Raw genomic sequence first — 14,732 nt, 5'->3', positions numbered from 1 at the left:
AACCAGGGATACACTTATGTTTCTACATAAAAGCTATTCCAAATAGCAGCAGGTACAGATATTACAAAACCAGTCTTTTAGCTTCTCTCTCACAGGAATATTACAAAACAAGAATTTGTGTTGGCTATTTTCATTTAAGTACTTATTCCAGGGTAAAGGAGAAGCACCTTCAAATAATTGAAAAGAATTAGAAGATATGAGTGCTGCTCCCAACTTTCACATTTTTACTAGAGTACCCTTCATAAATCCCTTCCAAAGTGGAAAACAGACTAAATAAAATACTAAAAAAAGCAAACAATTGAAGCAATATATTTTAGTAGTGTAGATATCATGATCACACATCTGTGATAACAAATAGCCAACCAACAAATATACTTAAGTATTCAGCCGAACCAGAATTAGATACCTAGAACCAATGGAACATACCTGCAGTTCTCTACATACACTTTTTCATTCTGAAATGAGCATAATCTAATCCAATAATACCTGATCACAAACCACATTTGATTAAAACCAAAACAAATTAAAGAAAATATCTGTAAGTATATTTAAAACTATTTGAATAAATGATATTCTGGACATTTTTACTGCTTATTTCTCTTATGGCCATAATAACCACAAAGTAAGATTTAACTTTTATGATTTTGCTAGGAAAATCACATTTAGAACCTACAAATTTTTGTTAGTAAAGGCTATTTTACCTACAAATACAAGTTCTAAACTATATTCTGACAATAAGGATGACTAATACTGCATAGAGGAAGTACATGGAAACATGAATATTTTCCATCCCTTTCAGACCTATATTTCAATATTAATTAGTTAGTACTTTAAAAAAAAGAAAAAAGAAAAAAAAAAGAAAGAGCTGATCAGTTTTACAATATGCAACATTAGAACTGCAAATATCTTGTCTTTCTAATATCTCTTATCTCACAGTTTCATGAATGAGATACCATACCCCTCCTTATTTATGCAGTCCTTTTGTCAGATACAAGAAAAAAAAGTATTACTCAGCAATTACAGGACATTCTTAAATTAAATGTGACAACATAACTAGGAAATGAGTAAGAGATAAAAGCTGGTAGAAAAAACTTTGATAATGAAGTTTCTAGATCTGATGACTAAGTGATACAATATCTAAAGCCTTTTACAGGGTATTGAGATTTTCATTCTTTTACAGAGAACGAGAGAAAGTGAGAAGGGGAGGGGGTCAGAGGAAGAAGAATCTGTGGTCTGTAAATGATCAGCACAAAAAATAAATTATGGTCAAGTAACTGAACTTTTCTGATGTGTAAATTGAATCATTCCCACACGCTGATGTTTTATAATTAAAAGACCCTTTTCACTGTGGGAAATTTTACTGAATTTTGTATTAAAAGAAGAAACAAACCATCAATCAGGAGGAGGTAGGGAAACTCAAAGAGTTCAACCTATTAAACTTGAAGAGAGTAGTTGAATTCTGAATGACTTGCTCTAGGAAACTGTAGCTCTTTTAAGGCAGCTACTGTAAAAACATTAATGAGCAGAACACGTTTCTGATCGCTGTTCTAAGATCTTTTGTAGTCGTATAGAAGAACACACACTCCATTTGGTGTCACAAGATGCAGAATATGGTTGTAAATGAACCCTTTTTGTGAGGTTCACAAGCAAGAAATTACTTGACTTTGGTTACCATTGAGAAAAATCACTGAGCTAGAAACCAAAGGAAGAAAACCCAAACTCCACGTACTTGCTCAATACAGTGCAGTTGCTAGGTATGTACTGATCACACAGATTAAGGTTTCCTCATAGCCAGATTGCTGCCAAATTCAAACATTTTTGAGTGAACACCATTTCAGAGTTTTGGGACCACATGTACTTTCAGCTGAGTTGAGATCATGGCTACAAACTGCATTTTCAAATTATCAATCAAAAGAGTAGCATCATAAAAAAGCATCACATTATGGCACACATAGGCAACAGTAGTTCCTTGTGGAAACTTGAGAATGCTTATAAGAGATTTAATAAGTAATTTTGAGAAATTTATAATTTATTCAAATATGTTCTATCCTTGATGAGTCTGGTAATAGGGTGGAGAATTTATAATCCCGGATATTCCTTCTTGAACAAGACATTTATATCTGTTAAAGTTTGTGTACTATGACTTTCTCCCTGCTTTTAGTTTTGGTGTACACGGCTATAGCAGCTACAATAAATTAGACAGAGCAGTATGATCTATTGGTAACGCACAAGTCATTAGAAGACTGTATATACTTCTGTCAGTTAGAAAAGTGTGTGCCTTTACATAGCTCCCACCAGAGCTTGAGGCTGTAGGATGTGTCATCTTACCTTCAGCTTTCCATGTGAATGGATCTCTAATGAGCCAGGAATCTGCAATGAGAACACATATGATGATTTTGGTCAAACATCTTTATTTTGTAATTGTTTAATGATCATTACAGAATATCTCAGTACCTCTCTCAAATCAAGACAGGATATGATAGATGATAATATTTTCTCTTCATTATAATTTTCCTCTTTGCATTGTTATATACGATGTGGTCATATACTGCGTATCTTTCCTAAAGTCTAAATGAGATGCAGATTATCTATAATAAAATATTTATTATAGCTACTGGTTGACTGACACGTTACTACACTTGTAAAATGCAATTTTATTTCTCTAACCATTTGGAAGTGTTGATTGCATGTTGAATACAGTAAATTCACGAATACAAGCCGCACTGAGTATAAACCTCATCTCTGGGTGTTGGTAAATATTTCGTTCTTTGTCCATAAATAAGCCGCACCTGAATATAAGCCGCTCTGTCATTTGTAGCGAGGACCCGCGTGCAACAAAGTTGCCAAATACTAACAGAACCGCGGCAGGGCGGGGGGTTTACTGGCTCAACTAAGGCTGTGCAGGCTCGGCCTGCTAGGGGTTGCTGACGGGGCCAGGTGGCCCAGCTCGGTGGTGCCGCTCGGGGCTGGTCGCCGCCTCTGGGTTCGCTCGCCCCGGCCCCGCTCCCACCGTGGCGCCGGCCGGCCATGGACAGCGCGCCCCGCTCATGCCGCGGTGCCGGCCAGGCACGGAGCACGCCCTGCTCCCACCACGGCGGTGGAGGGTGGGGGCAGAGCACCCCTCCCCTCCCCGAGCCACGGCAATGGTGGCGCGGGTTCCCCCCTCCTCCCTGGGTCGCGGCAATGGCGGCATGGGCTCCCCCCCTCCTCCCCGGGCTGTGGCAATGGCGGCATGCGGCCCCCCCCGTCTCTCCCCCGGGCTGCGGCAGAGGGAAGAAGAGAGCTCTCCTGCCTCTCTCCCTGCCCCCTGTGCTGCCTGCAGGGAGACAGGGCAACAGAGTAACACTTTGTAACAATCGCGAAATGCCGGCTTTTACTGGCAGGTGCTTGGCTCAGCGCCCTGGCTGGCACGTCTGGGGTTGTAAATGTCAGAAAATTATTCACATATTAGCCGCCCCCCAGCATTAGCCGCACTTCCGGGTTTCCACCAAAATTTTTGTCAAATTGCTGCGGCTTGTATTCGTGAAATTACTGTACTAAACGTAGAAGTGGAATTTTGGAGATCCATGTTCATTGTACCTCATTTACTTTCACATATGATTCCTTCAGGTCACACATGAAAATGTTCTTTCCTTCCTGCCATGGTGGAAAACAATGTTCTGAGAATTAAAGAGAAAGGTCTACCTAACTTCAGCACAGCTGACATGAATTTTCAATTGCAATTTTGTTGATGCATGAAACAGCAAATGTACTATAAATCCCACTGCTACAGCTTTGCAAAGCCAACATATTTAACAGTAATAAACATAAAGCATATGGAAAAGATAATGATTTGCCACAAACATAATGGTACTTAGAATATATACAAAGAGCTATTTTCAGACAGTATTTTTCATAAGCATTGCAAGCTTACAGTGTTCTGGAGTAAAGTATGAAATGATTTTCAATTTTAATAATCAGGAAGTTCGGATTATTTCACATATGAAAATAGAGCTTTAGCAAATTAAATGGATACATGGAATAAAGCTCTAGCCACAAACAAAAGCATCTGAAAATCTTGTTTCATTCTTATCTTTCTCACATTCCACTGAAGTTCATGTTGTAATATCTGCCAAAAGGGGAGGCAGAAAAAGGTACAGTATGTCTTGCAAAGAACGGCCAAAAGTTTTTGTTTTTAGAACTCCTCTAAATCCAAACAGACTACACAATTTTTCACTGAGCCTTTAAGGAAGCTGTGATTTTGCCAGTGATAAGAATAACTTATGATGAAGGTTAGAATGTGAAAAAAAATGCATACTTCCTATATTGGTGCAAATACTTTTTCCGCATAACAAAATGTTTTCATTTTATTGTGCTGCCAGCATTTTAAAAATAGGGTATGAAGGTGTATTTCACCTATATACTTTTTTTTTAAATTTTAAGCAAATAGTTCAAGTGCAAAAACTGAGCATTTTCTGGGATTTTTTTTAAAGGTATGTGTTCAACTGACTGACCCAGGAATTAGAAGGAGGACTATTAATATGATCCAAATAAGGGTAGTGTACTTCTTTTGGCTAGAATAATTTTCTGGAAATAATTTTCCACATAGTAGCTGGCAGCGAGTCAGCTGGCAGTGCACAAGGATTTGGAAGAAGACAGCTGACCAGAGGGATATTCCACACCATACGAAATTGTGCTCAGCCAGAAAAACTGGGGTAGGAGAAGGAGGAAAGGGTGATCAGAGTAATGGTACTCTCTTCCCAGATAGCTGTTACGCCCGGATTTCTTGCAAACGGCTAAACATCTATCTGCTGATGAGAAGTAATGAATGAATCCCTTACTTGGCTTTGCTTGTGCTCACAGTTCCTGCTTCACCTATTAAATTGTCTCTATCTCATGAGACATCTCACTTTTACCCCTCTGATTCTCCTTCCTGTCTCACCTGGGGACAATGAGTGGCTGCATGGAGCTTGGCAGCCTACGTGGGTTAATCCAGAACAAGCAGGAAAGCAATTCTATAATATTGTCTTCAAACTTCTGACAGGCAGAGATTAAAAGTATAAGTATCCTATTTTTAACATCTGGAAGACTGATTTGGTCTACAGCCCAAAAAGTAGGTGGATATTGGATGTGTGCATCCAAGTTCTATCTGAACCACAAAAAGCATTTCCTATGGTATCTATAAATACAAAATTGGATAAGAAAAGTCAATGAAAACTCTTCCACATGTTACTGAGGCACAACACATCTCCCTAAGTTTAAACCCTGGATTGTAAATATATTTTTTCAAATATATGTGCAGATATACATCCAAAGGAATACAGATATTGACTGTACAGACAATATAAATGTGAAAGATAAATACTAAAAATATAATTGTAGCAATGTAAGGGGAAGGTACTGAAAATCTGAAGGTTCAATACTTAAAATATTCTAATGCATGGTGAACGGTTACCACATCATTGTGTCACACCAGGTGAGAAACTTTGTTTGGTATAAGCACAACTATAAAACAGACTTGTACCTAACTTCCCAACTGAGTGTCTAAGTATTCTTATCTGTGTCATCAGAGGATCTGCACCATAGACCTGAATAAAGCCTGCCTTTGAACCCCAGACAAAAAAGAGCTTGAAAGCAAACTTGAAATATTCATCCCTGTGTTTTCTATTTATGTTATCACTTGCAGGAATAAGTTCTAAGGTGTGGCATTACAACTGTCAATAAAGTATTTTAATTTAAGAAAATGCAGAAAACTTTCTATCTCTTCCCTCTTGAATATTTCCTTTTTCTAGATTTAGATGATCTTGTGCTGAAAATTTTTACCTTCATGATTTTATTTCTCAGTTCTTAACTGTCCCGATTCACTTAATGAGCATTTCTGAATATATTCTTAGCATTGCACACTTGAAAGTCAAGCTTGGTGACACTCACTGCCAACATATTTAACTCCCTTTGATGCTCTGATCTTCATTTACTGGAGCGTGATCAAAGAGTGCTGTCCTCAGAAACACAGGAAGGAAAACTGAAAATAGCAGCCAAAATGCTGCAAATAGCAACATAGGCTCATCCCTGATCAGCTCTAAGGTGCTCAGATGTGGAATTCATCCATTTCACCTGACTCAGTCCAACTAACCAGTGTGCTGGTTTTAAAAAGAAATGTACTGTTAATCAATTGTAGCTCAGCTCATGCACAAGCTCTCACAACAGACCTGAGAAAAGCCTCCCAGCTTTGTGGAGGGCACTGGTGTGTAAGTAAAGGAAGTTGTTTTTATCAAAATCTGTAAAGGGCCAATCTTCAACAAGAAAATTAAAATTGCATCCAATTGTTCCTAACTAGGTTCTAGAAAAAGAAAATGGAAATTAATATATGATGATTCTAGGCAATAGGGCAGCAATAGTGTAGCCTCCCCCCTCAGATGCCTTTCCAGAAGGCATCAATACATATAGAATACTTGGAGTTAGGCAATGGCATTGTTTTCTAGTGGACAACTAGGCAGTGATTCTTGTTTACCACTCATCAGTGGAATATTTATTACATATTCTCAGATGGAACCTTTCATCCCAGGGAGAAAATGGAAAACAGAAGAGATTGAAAACACCAATTCTATTTCATGTAAAAAAATTACTCAAAAAAGCTTATAAAATTTTACTGCTGCCTGTCAGATAAAACACTGAAATGATCCAGCACATCCTATCTGTTTGACTATCAACTTTAAAGATCTACCAGCTTGGAACTTGAGTGATTATATTGCTATGTTAACATCTAAGAGAATCATATATTGTTTTGAACTGGGGAGGAATACCTTGCACATCAGAAAAACAGTTTTCAGTTTCAGGACACTGAACTGAAACTTCAATCTCTTGCTCAGTTATATGTTGAGATAAAAACAGGTGGTGAGTTTTCCCATACAAACATTCTTTCTCTGTCTTTATTGATAAGGATTCATAAAAACCAAAGTAACAATGACTCAAGTGTTTGTAAACTGGCAAGTTAGCATAATGTAGAGTTGATATTTTTATCTAAGAAACAATCCATGGCACAGAAACTAAGCAGGTCAGTATCTTCTCACAAAATGGTGCCCTCCACATAAAAAAAGTTGCAAGGAAAAGAATAGATAGGCCTAGACACTGATCACCAAACTGAGGAAGCATCCCAATTACAGTAATTTCAGGAATACAAGCCGCACCATTTTGACTAAAATTTTGCTCCCACCCCGGAAATGCAACTTACACGCAGGAGCGGCTAATATGTGAATAATTTTCTGACATTTACAACCTTGAAAGTGCCAGCCAGGGTGCCGAGCCAAGCACCTGCCAGCAAAAGCCGGCATTTCGTGATTGTTGCAAATTGGTTACTGTGTTGCGCGGCGAGTGGGGCCAGCTCAGTGCCGGCAGCCCGGGGGGAGGGAGGGAGGCAGGGGAGTTCCCTACTTCAGGCAGGAGAGAGGCGGGGGGCTCTGTGCTGACATCCTCACGGCCGGTGGGGGTAAGCGGGGGGCTCCTGCCCCTGCCTGCCATGGCAGCCGCAGGCAGGCTCCGCCCCCAACTGCCTCCGCCGCGGCGGGTCCCGGCGGGCTCCATCCCCGCCTGCCTCCACGGGGCAGTGCCAGGCAAGGATAAGCGAGCCCAGCAGTAGTGGTGGTCGGCCCCAAGCGGCCTCGCCGAGTGGCCCCGCCAAGCTGGCCCACCTGGCCCCGTTGGCAGCCCCAAGCGGGCCAAGCCTGCACAGCCTGAGCTGAGCCAGTAACCCCCGCCATGCCGTGATTCTGTTACTATTTGGCAACTTTGTTGCACGTGGGTCCTCGTTGCGAACGACAGAGCGGCTTATAATCAGGTGCGGCTTATTTATGGACAAAAAACGAAATGTTTGCCAACACCCGGAGATGCGGTTTATAGTCCATGCAGCTTGTATTCATGAAATTACTGTACTTCTGTGAATAGCCCTCTTTTCTAAGTTGTATTTAAGCCGCGTTCCTAGATGCAGCTGGGAAAACTCCTTAGCCAAAGATAATGTAGAACATTTTTATTTACTAGTTTATTGAGTTGAATCATTGGCAAATTGATCCAAAGTTCTTAGTAACCAAAAATAAATAAATAAATAAATAAATATAAATATAGTTATAGATAGATATTCTGTGTAAGGTGCTTTAGGATGACCCTGCTTAAACAGGGCCCGGATGGCTCACGGCAGCCTCTTCCAACCTTTCCCATTCTGGAACTCTGTGATATCTATCTATCTATCTATCTATCTATCTATCTATCTATCTATCTATCTATCTATCATCCATCCGTCCATCCATCTATCCATCCATGGATGTATAAGACTATAATCACACATACAGTTTATAGAACACACATAAATATAAAAATATGGATAAAATATTGTATTTATGTGTAACTAGCTATTTATGTCTATATATTGGTACAGATCTATACACTTTCAATTCTATGTAACAACATACAGGATTGTTCTGTACAAAATTCTTATGTTGTTGTTTGTGTGAAAAAAACCAAACACACTCTGTTGCCACAGTTTTTTAATAACCTTGTCACATTAAAACCCAATGACAGAACAGAACATTAGTAATTATGATTTACCACCTTCTATACAAACACACATTTTTTATTTAATTGCAACAGAAGTATATCTATATGATCTCTATGGAACTTCAACATGCTGTTAATTAATTTAGTTATTAACAGTGATGTGCATTCGCTAGAGCTCATACCACTAAATCTGAACAGTTTTGAAAGACAGTCTTGGAATCTACAACATTTTAACCTTAACATGTAATTACTTAGAAACTATGTACTTCAGTCATGCTGCTGGGGTTTTTTCCTAAAGGTTGTTTAGTGCTTTTTCTATGTCTATGATATCCTTTTCCACAGAACAAACTCTTAACATATTATTTTCGTGTTCACAGTGCTACTGGTAAAACCTGCTGAGATGCTATGAAGATGCCAGCTACCTGTCATACATGCTTAAAATAATTGGTATCACAGGAAAAGTAACACAAGAAGAAGCACTATTAAAGAACAGGTCTCTCTGTGATATAATGCAAAACATATGTTAAAAATATGTGTAATAATTAGAGCACTGTGCATCTGTCTTCAAACCTGGCACAGCTGAAACTATATGTAAGTATGAAGTTCATGCTACAATATTGGTTCTTCTGAACAAAAGACCTTTCTTCAGTTATATGTTCACCCATATCGTGCAAATTTTTCACATTATCCCACACAAAGTCCATTATCCAAACCAAACAGGAAAACAGACCATATTTTTCCTATGAAATATCTACTGATTTTTATTAATAGAAAATAAAGACTAAAGCATGAAAAAAGAGGGTAAAGGTACAGAGTTTAAGGGTATAAAGGATATTTAATTGTTTAAATTATTGTGAATAAGACTACAATAATTTATACACTTTTATTAGCTTTTCAACAAAGCTCTGAATAAGCATAAATAAAAAATATCCCTCATCTTTCCAATGTGGATTTATTTCTTAAACAGAAGAACTTTTTTTCTGTTTACATGAAATACAAATATTTTCTGCTGCTGATGCCATTATCTGGCAAGGTTTTATACGCAAAAGTCAATATATATTCTTGAAAAGTCAAGATGAATGCATATGAGAAGGCAGTGTTGAGAAATATAAAGATTGCATCTTTACTGTACTTGAAGTAGTATCATGATAATTGTTAAATACAAAACTATCTTTTCTGCCCCTCTCTTGATTGTCTTTTCTATAGATCATGATGAATATTCAAATGAAGCTGAGAACAGCCAATGTGCATAGAATGATATGATGAGCATATATGACCATACATTACCACTGAATTCTTAGCAGAATAAATTTTGGCAGTTTTGAGAGAATATATTTAAAAGCCAGTTGTCAGAGAATTTTAGTATTCTAAAATATCTAAAATCACAAATTATTGTGAATTAGATGGGGTATGGCTCTATTTTACCACCAATTAATCAAATAATTACTTTTTCAATAAATTTTGAGATTAAATTCTGTCCCAGTAAAAGTAGTACTATTAAGAAGAGAAAACAAGAAGCTGAAAATCATGTTTTGCAATACCAGGACCCCTGTTATGATCCCAGCCCAAGTACACACCATTAAGTGTTTTTTGTCCCCTCAATCCAGCTTCTGGCATCTCTAAAAGTGGGACATTTATTTCACCAGTTCCCGTGCTTAAATAAGACATGTGAACACAGAGTACAGTAATTTCACTAATACAAGCCGCAGCAATTTGACAAAAATTTTGGTGGAAACCCGGAAGTGCGGCTAATAGTCGGCTGCGGCTAATATATTAATAATTTTCTGACATTTACAACCCCAGACGTGCCAGCCAGAGTGCCGAGCCAAGCACCGGCCAGTAAAAGCCAGCATTTCGCAATTGTTACAGTGTTACCGTGTTGCCCTGGCACCCTGCAGGCAGCACGGGGGGCGGGGAGAGAGGCAGGAGAGCTCTCTTTCCTCCTCTGCTGCAGCCCAGGGGAGGAGGGGGAGGGGGCGCCACCATTGCCGCGGCCCTGAGAGCCGACGGGGGGGGGGGCGCCGCCATTGCCGCGGCTCCGGGAGCCGACGGGAGCCCTGCGCAGCCATTGCTGCGGCCCGGGGAGGGGGGGGGAAGTGCGCGCCGCCATTGCCGCGTCTTGGGGAGCCGGCGGGAGCCCCGCGCCGCCATTGCCGCGGTCCGGGGAGGAGGCGGGATGCTTTGTCCGCGCCCGCCGCCGGCGCCACGGGCGTGGGAAAGCTCCGTCCGCGCCCGCCGCCGCTGCCGTAGGAGCGGGGGAAGCTCCGTCCCTGCCTGCCACCGTGGGGCAGCGCCGACCCGGGGTGACCGAGCCCAGGGGCAGCGGCGGCCGGCCCCGAGCGGCAGCACCGGGCTGGGCCACCTGGCCCCGTCAGCGGCCCCTAGCAGGCCGAGCCTGCACAGCCTTAGCTCAGCCAGTAAACCCCACCCTGCCGCGGTTCTGTTACTAATTGCACGCGGGTCCTCGCTGCGAACGACAGAGCGGCTTATATTCGGGTGTGGCTTATCTATGGACAAAAACCGAAATATTTGCCAACACCCAGAGATGCGGCTTATACTCAGTGCGGCTTGTATTCGTGAATTTACTGTAATTAATTCAGACTCTTAAGTGCTATTCTAAAATGTAAAACTCTCTTCCATTCCTGATTCACAAGTCATGATTTTTCTATTATGCCTTATCTATGTATTATTTGTGTGATATCTACTTAACTATTTCTATTGAGCTCAAAAATTGCACAGAACTAAAAATTTCTTTAAAATAATTTAATTAGTATTGTTTCATATATTTCTACCAACATTGCAAGTTATGCAGAAATATAATCACTGTCTGGTAGGCGATCAGGTTAGTATTAGGTAAGTTGTAATTAGAGCTGAAAATTCAATAAGAACTGCTGTCATATATTTTAGAAGTAACTTATCAGCCTCAAATAAATAAAAATCAATTACAATAGAATGTAATTTATAATTTTCAAAGATTTCTTGCAATGGATGGCACAAAAGTAATATCCAAGTCTAAGTTAGTTTTGAAATATGCAAAGTCAAAGGAGACCTTGTTCACTAAACCTAAAGAAAACTACCCTTGGCTAAACCTGTGCGTGGTTTTGGATACTATGTCCTTTGCACTTCTTTTTAAAGTCTTTTTAGGAAGGTATAAATCAGTGAGGATGAGAAAAGAGGGCTAAGCCTTTAAAGGTTTTGATGGTCTGCTCTTCAACACCTATAACTGGATTTACTGAAAGAAACCAAGTGAGATATTTAAAAAGCTTATGCTGAACCACAAACATGCCTCAAGCATACATTTTTCAAATCAAACTTTCCAATAGTACTTTGCAAGGATGTAAATTTTGTCTCCAGATTATTTTGGAAGTTTTTAATAAAATATGTAAAAGAGTGTAGGTCTTTAAATCCAAGAACTACTTAGGGGGAAACTAATGCTCTAGGCAAACATGATTACTCATAGAAAACAGTGGAATATAACTGCTCTTGTCAACCTTGGACATTTAGTGGCTAAATATCAGGAAAAAAGTCAATATTGCACCAACTGTGCACTTAACTATGGTGTTTCTGTGTTCACATGGAGAACACAAAAAACAATTAATTGTGTGAGGGATACAATCCTTTCAGAATTCAGCCAATGCTCTGATTTATTAATGCTAGTGATTACACTGAACTAAATATGTAATATGAAGACCTGCCATGTCAAAATGTAGCTCACAGTTTCCAGGTTAAAGATTTGATTTTCTTCTTTATCTTTCTTTTCTTTATCCTTGAGAACAACTCTACTAATAAAAATTGGAATTCTGTGAAGAGATCTATGCCAGTTGTATTTCTACAGTCTGCAGAAAAGTGCTTGGTATTGCCTTTTACTTTCATACTTAAATATTTATTCACAGAAACCCCTTTTCAAAGATCTGATACAAGATGGACACAAAATATAATTGCAATTAGAGATATGCTGAGCTTTCAGGAAAAATATGTCTGGAGACTAAGTCATGAAGAATACCTGCTGATTCCTAGGTAGCATAGGTACTTAACTCACCTGCATGCTGTGCATCTAGTTACTGTTTGTATTTCATAGGAGAGATCTATTACCCATATCAATAGTGAGCAACCAATTATAACCAGAACATATTACTTCAACTACCATAATATATTAGGTTGCAAGTGGCAGATCATGAACATGATCTACAATAATTAGAGCAAACTGACAGCAAGTTATGCATTGTGTGATTCATCAGAAAACAACATTATGTGGAGAAAATCAACATTCACTGTCACATTAGGCAGGCTGGAGTCTCCACCTTTCCCCTGCAGTTTTCAGTGACAGAAACACCGAAGACCAACTTTCATGGTTTACACAAAAGTACTAATGCTTCTGCTTATGAATTATGATTTTTACTGGCAGAATTTCTATTCTCCTAATGGCATGTATACCTTGTGTACATCTCTAGGGCAAAACACATTATCATGAGTAAAATACCAATAGAAAAGAAGGCAAGAATATAGTGCTTGTTTCAGTGCAAAATACATCTATTCTGAAAAACTTCTCACAGACTATATCTAATTTATGTCTTCTTATTGGTCTGAAATGGTTTAAAAAATTCATGTTTCCTGTAAAACATAGCAAAGTCTGATTAATCTTTTTCAATACAGATTTAAGTAATGCAGCAAGAATGAACATGTTCATCTGGAATGTGGGAAAACAATGATATTTCAAGGGATTTTTAGATGAGATTTCTTGTTATGTATACATCCAGCATTTGAAACCTAATACAGGTGTCTGTGCACTGAGGTATACAGAAAATACATTGGCATTATCAAAATCAAGAGTAAGAAGGGTATTTGAAGAAATAGAGTTTGATTTCTAAATGATTCTTTCATGTGCATTTGGATTTGGGACAACAGAACTACTGTGCCATGGTTTAACTTCTATGGTATTTCATTTCGTTTCTTTATGTTGAAAGGTAACGAATCTTTCATTATCAGTTTGATTTTCCATTGATATTAATGAAAATTTTTCTGCTAATCTGAATGAACTGCTTAGACATAACTAGATAATAATATGTAAGACTAACAAAGAAGTATTGAAAATGTCACAATTCCACCGAATTTAAAACCACGTAAAACCCCGAGAAAACCAATAGTGCTTCACATCACTTGTAGTCTGAAAAGTGGCATTTAGGAAACAGGTGACACTAGAAAGTAGAGTGAATAGAAATTAAAGGATCAAAATTAAGACAATTCAGTTTTAGTACTCCATGGTGTTTATTTTGTAGGTAAGTTTTCATTTAGCTACATAGTAATATGGAAAAAAATTATCCAACTATCCAGGTCCCAAGTATACTCCATATAATCATGGAACGGTTTGGGTTGGAAGGGATCTTAAATAATCTAGTTCCAGCTCCCTACAATGGGCAGGGATGTCATTCACTAGATCAGGTTGCTCAGGGCACCATGGATCTTGAACCCATTCTTCCTTATCATGATAATTTTTAAAGATATTCTCTTTTCCTTTCATAAGGAACAAGAAATTAAAGATTACGTACTTATTTCAATTGCATAGCATGGCAGTATCAGCGTGGCAATTTAATGTCACTGCAATTTACCATTTCTTACCTCAACATTACTAATTAAGGGTGCTTTAAAAGATCCATTGTTATGATCCTGTAACCTCCTTTATTAAAAAGGGTATTGGGGATTTCTCTTGGAACACGTAACTCAGCAATTCTTTCTGACAAGCTCTTTCATCAGGAGAAGATATTTGTATGAAACAGATGTGAATGGTACACAGAAGAAGAAGGAGTGAAATTGTGTCAATAATTATAACACAGTCTGTGTGGGAATAAAAACCCTTTTTTATACACTCAAAACAGTGGATTCTAAATTCTGCTTCAAAAAAAGAATATGAGACTAATTGTGGCTAGCTCTCTAAAAGCACCAGCTTGCAACCCCAGTCAAAAAAGCAGCATTAAAACATCAGAAATTATCAGGGGCAAAAAACCCCAACTCAACCAAAATACAGACCAGGAATCTTTTTTTCAATGCAATAGATCTGCACACGTCATCTTCATGTTCAACACTGAATTTCTGATCACTATATCTTAAAAAAAAAAGCAGCATTAAGATCTAGGGAGGAAGCAAAAAAATATAGAAAGAATATAGAGGAATTTTGAAGTTATTCCATATAAGAAGACGGTGGAATGGAT

The 14,732-nt window shown here is 38.7% G+C and overlaps 1 protein-coding gene across 12 annotated transcripts in view; it reads right to left on the bottom strand.

Moving 5' to 3' along the window:
* TENM3 (teneurin transmembrane protein 3) overlaps nt 1-14,732 on the bottom strand; it is a 1,396,736-nt gene that overhangs the window by 474,245 nt on the left and 907,759 nt on the right. For all 12 annotated transcript variants that reach the window (XM_033060171.1, XM_033060177.1, XM_033060178.1 and 9 more), the window contains one exon: nt 2,329-2,370. The gene's annotated coding sequence lies outside the window, so the exon portion shown is untranslated. The remainder of the gene's footprint in view (nt 1-2,328; nt 2,371-14,732) is intronic.

The sequence above is a fragment of the Catharus ustulatus genome, chromosome 5 (assembly GCF_009819885.2).
Source record: "Catharus ustulatus isolate bCatUst1 chromosome 5, bCatUst1.pri.v2, whole genome shotgun sequence".
NCBI classification, from domain to species: domain Eukaryota; kingdom Metazoa; phylum Chordata; class Aves; order Passeriformes; family Turdidae; genus Catharus; species Catharus ustulatus.
The sequence above is the reverse complement of the archived record's forward strand: the minus strand, read 5'-3'. Positions and strand labels throughout refer to the sequence as shown.